Here is a 12,826-nt window from a genome sequence, read left to right on the forward strand (position 1 = left end):
TTGAACTACTCGGATCTATATTTCGTTTCGGTTTTTTATACTTTAGATGGCCTACACTACATGAAGATCTAATCGGTTGTATTGGAAGGTCGCGTCAGAGGTCATACGAGCGGCTTTTGATCCTATTACGTCAGACATTTGATTAACCAATCTGCGATGTTTTTAGTGGGTTGCCCACAGTTCCGTGCACCTCACGCTAATAAACTTGCCGTAACAGACCGCTTCATTGGCTAATCCCTCAATCATACATAACGTGGGTTATATAACAACTCTTCCAGATCCTAGTCTAGTAAAGACAAGTAAAGATAAATTTGAACTATGTAAAATGAAACGAAATAGGATCAGTGTTTTAATCAAATTGTCCGGTTATAGACTTATAGTGAAACGAATGCAAGACGGCAAGACATCTCGCTCCTTCGCAGCTTCGCCTCGCCATGAGTTAACAGTGCGATGCAAAGCAGGCAAGAAATGAACAAGGCGAAGCTAAGAAGTAACTCGACTTTTGGGCTTCGCACTGGTTATTTCTTGCCTTCTTGACTTTGCGCTGTTAATCGTAGCGATGCGAAGACAAGAAGGAGCCAGATTAGGACTATTTGTCGCGGCTTCTTGGCTTCGCACCTCGTTGCCGCGAGGGCAAGAAGGAGCGACACGGTACTTATCGGCTGTCATACGTAACTGACTCGCTCGTGATCATCAAAATTCCTAAATGGGCGTAAAAACAATTGAAAATGAAAGAAACGACAAACCCTGTAAACACCCCGAATATCACATAATTTAGCATACTTCTCTCATCTTACACCCATATTCCAACTTTTGACTTTGATAGTCTAACTTAATGAATAAATGTATAGTTGAGAAGAAACCATTTTGTCTTTACATGACAATTACATGTACAAGTAGAATGTAAGATTAAAATACAAAGAATACAGCTACCTAATACAATACACGTGTAAACGTATTCCCATATTGAGTTTAACCTTTATTCTAGTTTATGTGCAGTAGTATGGATTTAGATAACGGTACAATGACAGCTGTCAATGAAGATGCTATGTAATACATCTTTCTATAATATCATATGTAAACAGAATAAAACTCATACATGTATTACATTAAATCTTTGATCAATATAATGGGGTTGTTGATGAGAAACTAAGACGATTTCCAATTCAGTCGATCGTTCTTTCACAAAGTATCATCAGAAGTCTATTCAAGTCGTAGTCTACATAATTTTATAAACACGACACCAATACTGATTATACATTCTGGTTTCGTTTTGGTCTTTGCTGGTGTAACTGGAAGAATTGGTAAGGAAACGACTTACACCGACTCAGGCTAAATCTTGATTCCACCATTGTGTATGTAGAAACTTGTAATACCTTACCAATAATTCCTTTACTTATTTAACATGAATGGTTTTCAATTAGTGCAATCACTATAAGAATGAAATACGTGTTTTTCGAAATACTTGAACAGTTATGTCAGTTTAATTGGACCCTGGTGACTACTTGGCCTTAACAACTAAATACAACTTCATTAAAATTTCAAGTCGACTTTCATGTCAGACAGTTAAAAATATGAGAAATATTTTAAAATAATTTGCACCACATTTGCCTATCACTTTTAACCATAAATCCACTACAGAAAATTTTAATAATAACTAACACGACAATTTCAGTATTATTTATTTTTCAAAATATATTTCCTAGACAGTTGAGATACTAAATGCATAAGATGTTGATAGTTGAGTGGCCATAGTACTGTACTCTTTACAAGAGTTTCCTCTGCTTAGTAGCCCGGCAAGGACGGAGGATAACCTTTGGGATTTTTAGGAGAGGTGCCTACATGGTTGACCATGAAATGTATCTGCTTGTACGGACGGGTCCACCAGATTACACGTAATACTAGCCCTGATTGTTAGAAATTTAATAAAAGTAAGTGTAGACGGAAACGCCAATGTCCGGGGGAAATTCTACAACCTAGCATTGCACTCGTGATTTCAGGAATAAAAACTATCACAAATTTGTTCCAAAGTGCCAAAAGTATGCTGATAGTCAGTGAACCACATTCCATTCCTAAATATATAACCATATCTTTAAATATTAATACTAACAGTCGATACTGACTTTTTACGTAAAAAACACATTATTGTCACATTACCCTTTCTAGAACACCTGATACCACTTCACTTTTATTTAAGAAGTTTACGTAGCTAAATAAAGTTTTGTAGTGGTTTGATATTGATAATAAAATATAGTAAGCTCCAACAAATCATGAAATTCATTGGTGCTTGACATTTCTAATCGTTACCTTGATATAGCTGATGTTTGCCATACTATGCTGGCCATTATCTGGGAATAGTTCATTAAACTGGTGACTAACTCAATTCAATTTGAGCTTGGCTATATTATCATGATGTTTACCGTTATAGTGTAAGGAATGGATGGATAAGGAATGGATAAGGAATGCACGGATAACGGATGGATGGATAAAGATAACAATGACAAATATTGTTATACTTACCATTTAAGCAAAAATCTTTAAAATGTTCACTTTGCAAACATAAATATGAAAGAAATAAACTGGGTCGTTCTTCTGCTATTAAATCCTGTGTGGTTGATTCTGAAACTAGGAAAAACAATCAGAGATAAATTAAGGTAACCCAGGGGCTTAGCTACACGAAAGTAATTGTAAAACAACGCTTGTTATGAGAAAAGTGTCACGGTCGTGTGCTTTATCCTTTATCATCGGATGGTGGGATTGGATGAGCTTTGAAAGAGCGAGACGATAATATAGACATATCACAATTATTAATGCTTTGCATCAACGAAATTGCGAAATTGAATCACAATGTGATCGTATTAATTCATAATTCCCGTTGCCAGTGATGCAGGACAGAGGGTCTGTCAAGAAAAGTTGTCTAGTCGTTCGGATGGGAAGAAAAACCCCGGCCACGTGTACACATTGACATGCACGTAAATGATCCCTTGGCAGTTGGAATTCATATAAGAGTAGGCCATAGCGCCACAGTCTGGACAAAATTTCGCTCATGGCACGCTGTATGGTGTATGTCCGTCTTCATTAGACCGGTCGGAGCAGAACAGCGGGACGTTAAACCCCGTTTCATTTTGTCTACATTTCGATGATAGCTACTTTGAGGGTCTGTTAATTTCACAATCTGCCGTGGGTCCACAATAAATGTTAGAATTGTACTTAGTTAAACCTATAAAGATAATATCTTTATTGCCCTTTAAACGAGACCTGAACATTTGGCGATTGTCGCCCATCCCTGAAAATGAATTTTACATGATTTGGCATGTTTATGACAAATTTTGTTCAAACTGAAACGAACGATAATCTAACAGAACAGAATGGGATGTAGTGTTTCAACATTTTACAAACACGTAGCGGTATATTGTATATACCAATTGTGTTGTAATAGAAGATTCAATAGAGGGGTGGTGGTTGGATGACAGAATGGTTAGCGCGTGCGCGTTGAATAATAAGGTCTGTCATTGAGTCAACTGGCGTGGTTTCGATTCCCCGGTTGTACGTGACAAGGAGTAGGGTCGCCTGTCAAACCTAGTGGGTTTTCTCCAGGTCCCCGGTTTCTTCCCACTGCTAAAGACCCTACGCGCAAGTGAATTATTGAAATAAAAATTAAACCATACGTTAGTCCCGAAATGACCTGGTTTATGTCGAGTGGATGTAAAACCCTATTTCTTCTGATTCAAAATATAACACAAGACTCCCCCCCCCCCGGCCATTCAAGATCGGGGCCACGGTTGCTAAGTGGGTAAGACGCTGGCTTACTATCCTGGGGGTCGGGTGTTCGATCCTTGCATTGGAGGGCCTGACAAGGAGAGCTGTCTAGTCGTTCGGATGAGACGAAATACCGAGGTTCCGTGTACACATTGGCGTACATGTAAAAAATCCCTTGGCAGCTGGAATTCGATATAAGAGTAGGCTGTAGCGCTGCTGTCCGGGCATAATTTCCCTCATAGCACACTGTATGGCGTATGTCCGTCTTCATTAGCCCAGTTCGAAGCAGTACAGTAGGACGTTAAACCCCATTTCATTCCATTTCATATTAAACACCCCCCTTTTTACCACACTTCTGTCAGACGCTTAGGATGACATCGCTATCCGCTATCACGCCGTATTTTTTTTGACATCATTATCCACCATTTATTATCACTTCATCTAGCCAGCCATTCATTATCACAGAATTTCTATTCAAGTTAGATAAATTCAGGAAAATTGATTAGCAATGTCCAGTTTTGATTAACAGTGTAAGAAATTTTCTCATGACAGATTAAAATTTCGGAAAAAGTGTAATTATGCAAAGCTTTAATTCAGTCACACTATTTCAAAATTACTGTTATAAATATTTCAAGGTCTGCTCACTGCTGTCTATACTCTCTCATATGTTACAACTACTCTTTCTTCAAAGCAGTGCGAGAGACGCCGGTAAGAAACGTAGGCCTATCGGAATAATTTCGATGACATTTCATGGTTGATTCGTATTTTGAACATTCAATATTTACAATGTCAATCATGTCATTTGTCGGCGTAACAGCCATTCACTCGTTAGTGCTGATCTCATTCAATTAATATTTTAAGCATCAATGCATCGGGAGCAAACATCGATAATTGCAATGTATCGATGATACATCGGTAAATCGCTATTGCCGATCGAAAATTCCTTGCCTGAAATCTCCCTTATAAATTCTGTAAATGTGTCATTTAGTACAGTGCCTACCGTTGTTATATATTCGATAATATCTATCAAATTGTGTAAAGAAAATCTACGAATTATATTTTATCAAAATCCGCCTGTCATTTAAAAAATCCTCAGGGGATGTAACCCCGCGTAATATTAGCAGTAATAGGTAATAGATACTAAATGACCGTGACTAAACTAGCGAAGAAATGTCGAAAAGGCGTTAAAAAAAACCTGTCAACAACGTTTTACAATTAAAAAGGGGAAATAAAATTGTCCATGTGAGAAATAACAAAAGCAAAATCTATGATTAGCATTTGTGTGAATCAAGTGAGCTTCTTTGTAGCAAACTGATTAGCAACGGGCTAGATTTGATTCGCAAAATGCGATGCGAATCCGGTTATCGAAAACCCTGAATTCTAATCATTTATGATCACAACCCCATCTACACATTTATTATCACAACTTTATCTACCCATTCATTATCACAGCTGTATTCAGACATTCATTGTCACGGCTCTGTCTAGACATTTACTATCACAGCGCTATCTTATTCATTGCATCAGTATTCATTACCAAAGCACTATATCTGCGCATAGCAATACAACTATGTACTATTTTAAGCCGTATTATTAACCGAACTTCTAGGGACCTTTCGAATCATATTGAAATACCCAGTCGACCTGCGGATCTTTGAACTAATATGCTGTTGTTAATATGATGATTATATGATTATTTGGAAATAATTCTCGGACTAGTGTGGGCTATGTGATATTGCTTTTTTGCACAGTTGTTAAATCAAATTCACAAACCTACGGTAAATAGATCGTTTCAGAGATAACATTATGTGTAAATTATACCATTTATCACCGCTGTATATTGGGATCATCATTATTCTGCTCTTTGTTATAGATGTATTTATGTCATCACCAAAGGGATTTTAATATAAATTAACTTGAAAGACACATAACTGTTTTTGTTCCTTAGGGAAGACAGTGTTTAATCATTAAAACTCTATCCTTAATTTTCTAAAGAAAATATAGTCGCGTCAATAATAATCAATATGTGTAAAGGTTATGTTAGGGTTCCGAATAATGGAATACCAGACGATCTTGAATAATTTTGTTTTAGCATACAATGACTCTTTGTTTCTTTAACTTTCTACCGAATGCCTAGAGATTCAGGTGTATTTAGAATGAACATTTTTAATTTGTATACTTAAGTACAAAATGGGGGATAACCATAAGGCCGAGCTTTTTAATAACTATTTAGTAGACAAATCACTATTACCTAATGAAATGGACTACCGACTTCCTGAACTAACATTACTCGATACTGACATTGAACCGCTTTCTATTGAATATCAGGATGTCGTTGACATTCTTCACTGTTTAAAGGGTAAAAGGGCCTCAGGACCAGACAAAATTAATAATGTTATTTTAAAAAATGTGTCAAAGTCTCTTGCTTTCCCACTGTTAAGATTATTCAATCTGCTTATATCGAAATCCATCTTCCCCGATTATTGGAAATTGGCACACGTTATACCAATTTTTAAAAAGGGCGATAGACATGTATGTTCTAACTACAGACCAATATCACTATTAAGTGCCTTGGGTAAAGTTTTTGAAAAAATAATATATAAGCATATTTATAACTTCGTCCACACTAATAAAATTATATATATGTACCAGTCTGGGTTTCGACAAAATGATTGTGCTGTTTACCAACTCACCGATATGTATAACCATGTTTCTTCCTGTTTAGACCAAGGACGTGAGGTAAAAGCTATATTTTTTGATATAAAAAGCGCATTTGATAGGGTATGGCACCGTGGGTTGATACACAAACTAAACTCAATTGGAATTAGAAACGGTGTTTTAGATCTCATCAAAAATTATTTATCAAATAGAAAGCAATCAGTTATTATTAATAATGATTCCTCAGTTTTTAAAAATATATATTCCGGCGTACCCCAGGGGTCCGTACTGGGATCCCTCCTTTTTCTAATTTTCATTAACGATATTACAAATGAAATTATCTCCCGATTAAGATTATTCGCAGATGATACTTCGTTATTTTTGGTTATAGATAATCCCCCCGACACACTTAATACTTTGAATAATGATCTAAAGAAAATTCATGATTGGTCAGAAAAGTGGAAGGTCGAATTCAACCCCGACAAAACTACCAGTCTTACATTTAGTAGAAAAAACAACCCAATTTTGCTTGTCGCTTCTTTTAATGATATCCCTTTATATGATGCAAATATCCATAAACATTTAGGTGTTATTTTTAACAAACATTGTAAATGGGACAATCACGTGAATTTTTGAATTAGTAAAACCTCAATCATGGTCGACTGTCCGAGAAGTTTGAAAGTTAGACTATCGCGTAAATCATTGAGTATTTTGTATACTTAATTCTTTTATTCTTTCTATCTTTGACTACGCTGATATAGTTTGGAATAATACTACTGAAGTAAATTCACAAAAAATAGAAAAGCTACACTTAGACGCGTTACGAACGATAACTGGCCTGCCTCGTGGAACCTCCCATAATACACTTTATACAGAATCCGGATTCTCATCTTTATCAGTGCGACGCCAAGCTCATAAATTAACAATGTTTTACAAAATGGTAAATAACATAGCTCCCAATTATCTTTGTTGTCTTATTCCGCCAATTACCTCTTCCAACAACCCTTACAACCTACGTAACTCCGACCACATTACACAAATTAAATGTAAAACTAATATTCATAAAAACTCATTTTTGCCGTCTACTATAAAAGCGTGGAATAGTTTAGATAATGAAATAAAAAAGGCCTCGCCTGTCTCCGATTTTAAAACTAAGCTGTATCCAACCTTATTTCCCAAAGTTAACAAACTGTTTTTCTATGGTGAACGGCAATTCCAAATTATCCATTGTAAACTGCGTAATAATAAAAGTGATTTAAGATACCATAAGTTCCTTATGCATATATATGACAATCCTCGATGTGACTGTGATCTCGACCTTGAAACCACTGAACATTTTTTATTCTACTATCCAAACTACACACTTCAACGAAATAATACCATTGATGCCGAACTATCTCCAGACGTCAACAGCGATATCTTTAAAACTGTTTACAAATATATTAAAGATACAAAACGTTTTACTCCGTAAAATACAACATTGGGGTGAGGAACTTATTTATTTATTTCTTATTTATTTTTTATATTTATTTATTTATTCTATTTATTTTTATTTATTTTTATTTATTTATTTATTTATTTATTTATTTATTTATTTATTTATCTATTTATTTACTTATGTATTTATACAAAATCATTTATCTGCTTACTTGTACCATAACTAAAATAATGTAATTAGTTTTTGTATGTATCATATATAATTCGACATTGTACATATATTATACACCCAAACCAGAAGGAAGCAAATTAACATAAGCCTACTCGGCTTGTTTTTGTATCCTATTATTTATGCTTTTTACATTGTATAATATTCTCGAAATAAATACTGTTTAAACCAGATTCAGGTGTATTTAGAATGAACATTTTTAATTTGTATGCTTAAGTACAAAATGGGGGATAACCATTTGTAACAATGACTGCCATCTATTGCTACACAAATTCCTCAAATAAATAGGAAATGATATCGGGTGTTCTAGAAAGAGTAAGTTAGTTACAATTTTAATGTGCTGCAATGGGCTTGTAGCAGGGTAATTTAAGTCCTTTCGCTGAGGAGCGTATATCTACCATCTGTACAATGAAATGACATGAAAATTAATGTCCTACTGTTCTACTCCGATTGGGTTAATCATAGATGGGCCATCTGTACAAGCCGCCAGTCAAAGATTGTTTTTAAATAACAGTAGTACCAATATAATCCCACAGATATTCTTCTCCGGATTCCCACTACGAACCAAGTGCATAGTTCACGTTCAGTGCCATTCTCTGCTATAAGTATAAGAAATGTGCCCTTTACCAACACGGTTGTGTCGTTGACATGTCATGCAATACTTTGATCACTTTTGATAAAAGAACACTCTTGTCGGTAATTACTTGGACCCGTAACGAAAATGAAATGAAATGGGGTTTAACGTCCTACTGTTTTGCTCCTAAAATGGGCTAATGAAGACGGGCATACGTCATACAGTGTGCTATGAGGGAAATTTTGCCCGGGCAGTGGCACTACGGCCTACTCTTATATCGAATTCAAACTGCCAAGGGGTCTTTTACGTGCACGTCAATGTGTACACGGGACCTCGGTTTTTCGTCCCATCGGAACGCCTAGACAGCTGTCCTTGTCAGGCCCTCCGCCCTGCATCACTGACAAGGGGGAAACCACGCCAATGCAGGAATCGAACACCCGACCTCCAGGCTAGCGAGCCAGCGTCTTACCAACTTAGCCACGTGATCCCTTGGACCCGTAACGAAGTTGGTGTGAAAATTCAAAACGTAATTAAAAACATCGCGTGTTGAGAGCGCGTGACACTAAATACTATAATATATAGTAAGTGTATTTTTAGAACAAAAACAATTTCCAAGTGCTAATTACAATGGGAGACACCCACAGAACGATTTAAACGATCAAATAGTTGATTTTATTTTTTGAATAACAACTTCTTGTGGATAAAGTAGTTCCCCAGGGGAGTCGTTTCAGTCTTCTTTTATGTTTACCACAATAGATATTCTTCAACATTTACGCAACACAATAACAATCGATTAAAATCTGAATCAAATTACAGCTGCCAATAAAATATTAAGATTAAATACCTACCTAACCAAACCTGATGACGGTTCTATTAGGTAGTATCGGATGACTGCCCTGTAACAGGCGATTTTAACAGGTACAAGCGACTGCCACATGCAAGATACGCCAAAGGTGTCCCTGAGAAGGGCGTAAAACACTGGCAATCCTAATGCTTCATATCGATTTGAGTTTGTCCACTAATGACTCCAATGCTTCACACCAAATTTGAAATACGTCCGTTAAAAACTGTAACCTCTACCGCTTTGAGAATATTTCTGGCAAAAGGGGTAAGTAAGGGACGGAAGGTTGCGAAACGATGAATCAGCATATTACGATAATAAACTAATATTACTGATCTGCATATAACCACGATAATCTAACATTACACATCAAAATACTAAATTAAAAATACACATCTGCATATTACCGTGATAATCTAAAATACATCAACATATTACCATGGTAATCTAACATTATACATCAACATATTACCGTAATAATCATCAACATATTACCATGGTAATTTAACATTATACATCAACGTAATAATCTAATAAACCCACGGTAGTATATACAACGTTTGGGAAATTGTCCCTTCTTGTTAGTTCATTTTTTCATTTTGAGTTTGATCTGTATAACTACAGGCACGGGACTGTACAGTGCAGTGGACGCTTACAGCTAGCCCCCAGATCCATTCAGTTGATCCAAAGTGTACGTTTATTGTTTGTAATGTATGTTGCCTTGTATGTTGGTTTATGTGTGGTGCAGTCCACCTGCACTTACTATATCAAAATAACATCACAATAGTATCGCACCACATTACCATATAGTACGGAGAAATAGCCTTTAAATATATGACAATGTCATAATTATATCGACACATCGCTGTGATATATCTTTGAATCACTATGAACAATACCCCCGCCCCCAAACCAGGTTACGAAACAGTGGCATATTCAGATACCATCACTGTATCTAGAATGGCTCACAGTCGTTGTGTTCTCCGAAAGACTGGTCTGAAGAAGCAGAAATCATATCTGTGGTATTCTCCACCCCGAATGCATCCTACCATTTAAAATTAGTGATACGAGGCTATATATAGCCTATTGTCCTTGTGTTAGGTTTGGACTGTCGTGCGATGCGTTACGATACGTGCAGATACGTTCGGATACGTTTCGATAAGATCAACACAATTGCTACGACTGACCTCAATATATGATAAGACCCGATAGGATCACCACGATTACTCCACGATTAAAACCACGATTTCAATCGTAGCGTGGTTGTGGGGAACCTTGCATTAACAAAGTTTTGCATTTAGCAATCAGGCCTGGCCTTTTGCCAATCATACAAAATCAACGAACTGCATAATATGTACTAAAATTGACAGTAAGACTCTCCACTGTGCTAAAGGTACACTCATTATTAATTACGGTCATATGGTTAAGTACAGATTTAGAACGAAACGTATTATTAAACGTAAGGATTTGCAGACAGTTTAGCACATCGAACTTATCTTAAAACATAATTGTTATGGTCATATCACCAAAACAAAGCCAAATATCATATCAAATCAAAAAATCCACAATTGGACGATGTATGTCAACCGAGAAAATAGGAACTCGTACATATTTAATATTTTTCTATTTCTGGTTTGTTTATTATATTTTAGAGCATTAAACCACACATTTCGATCCAATAAAGTGCAGTTTTTAGTTAAGTGGTTTATATATTAAAGTTTTATGTGGAAATTTAAAGAGACGCAACCCTTCTCATTGTCATAGGTACTGAATTAATTAAACAGAATATATTGGATCGATCAATTGTCTAACTAAACGATATATTGAATCTACTCAAATTCTAGAGTCATATTTTGAGCTTAATAACTAACACCATTTTATGACATACTACTACTATGGTTACCCGAAAGAGTCGAATGTGTGGACGTTTTATTTGATATATAGACATGTTAAGTTGTAAGCGAACATGACATTGCCTAGAAGTTAGATTGTTATAAATCATTATTTATTTGTACAGTTACACGTCAACGGCCAGTGATGCAGAAGGCATAGTGACAATAAAAATGTGTATAATTCAGTGTTATTGATGAAGACCTTAAAAATGGCTTCCATAAATGGCGCGATGTCTCACAAAATTGTCATTTTTCCACTTTTTTATATCTTATTGGATAAAAGCAGAACAACCCACATATGTAGTTACCATTTAATTATTATTGATCAGATATAATTTTAAATAAAGCTTACAAAACGGAAAGCTGTGGCAATAATATTTGAATTTTTTTTTTTTTAGGTTTTAATCCAGTAGGTAGAGAATTAATGTTAGCTTTCCGTTTCGTTTCCAGATTTTAACATTTCTGAACATGTTATTGCATAGGATACCAATAAAATAAATTTAATTATAATCGGAAATGTCACCCCACAATAAATTTACTTATTATTAATGATATATATTGTTTTTGTTCAATACAGTCTGCTTCTATAGATAACCCCATTTTTCTAGATGAATAATTATATCAATTAAATTCAACACACAGCGTACACGTTAATTAGACAATCAGCATTACAATCTTTGTCAGTGCTTGATATCTATCTCGTGGCTACATTTTATTACCTTATCAATTTTAGACGAGCGGGCCAACAGCCTCGTATATTAAACATACATTATACAAGAGCTAAATCTGCCAATTGCAGGTCTTTCTAGGCTTGAAATGTGATCTAAATTATACATTAATTAACTTATCCAGACTATAATCAACCCCCGATGGCATCGCTAGCCTGCGATATTTACTGGAATAGAACCCGGTCTGCTGCTTCTGATTAAATCAAAAAATGGATAATCGACACTATGTGTTTTTTTATCGTACCGACGTTAGTAATGATGATCGAGGCTAGGCCCAAAATTCAATCGCTAAATACTCGGTTCCCACTTTTTCTCTTGAATATTTTGTAGTATGTCGCTTGGTAGGACTTTATTCAGATCTGTTCAAAAGAAGTTGATCAGCACCCGATGTAGGGAGCATAGGGTCCCCAAAGACAGTCAAATTCTCCTAAGCAGATGATGGATTTCAACCAAATTTGGTAGATAAGTGTTGCCGTCGCTTATCCAGATTTATTTCTAGGAATAAAGGGTAAGAACACTTTAAATGGGATAATTAATAAGACATTTCCGTTCATTTATACTAAACTGCATGATGGATTCCAGCCAAATTTGCTAGATATATTGACTGGATGATGTTTATTTACATTTGATCAAATTAAGGTTATTGGCACCACCAGACGGGGCGTGGCACGGCACCATTCACTTGATTCGACAGTACGTTTATAACAC

The 12,826-nt window shown here is 35.7% G+C and overlaps 1 long non-coding RNA gene across 1 annotated transcript in view; it reads right to left on the bottom strand.

Moving 5' to 3' along the window:
* Nucleotides 1-12,826, bottom strand: part of LOC126816031 (uncharacterized) — a 31,252-nt gene that overhangs the window by 6,982 nt on the left and 11,444 nt on the right. The window contains exon 2 of the long non-coding RNA XR_007678184.2: nt 2,521-2,625. This is a non-coding gene — a long non-coding RNA (uncharacterized LOC126816031). The remainder of the gene's footprint in view (nt 1-2,520; nt 2,626-12,826) is intronic.

Source organism: Patella vulgata, chromosome 3 (assembly GCF_932274485.2).
Source record: "Patella vulgata chromosome 3, xgPatVulg1.2, whole genome shotgun sequence".
Lineage (NCBI taxonomy): Eukaryota > Metazoa > Mollusca > Gastropoda > Patellidae > Patella > Patella vulgata.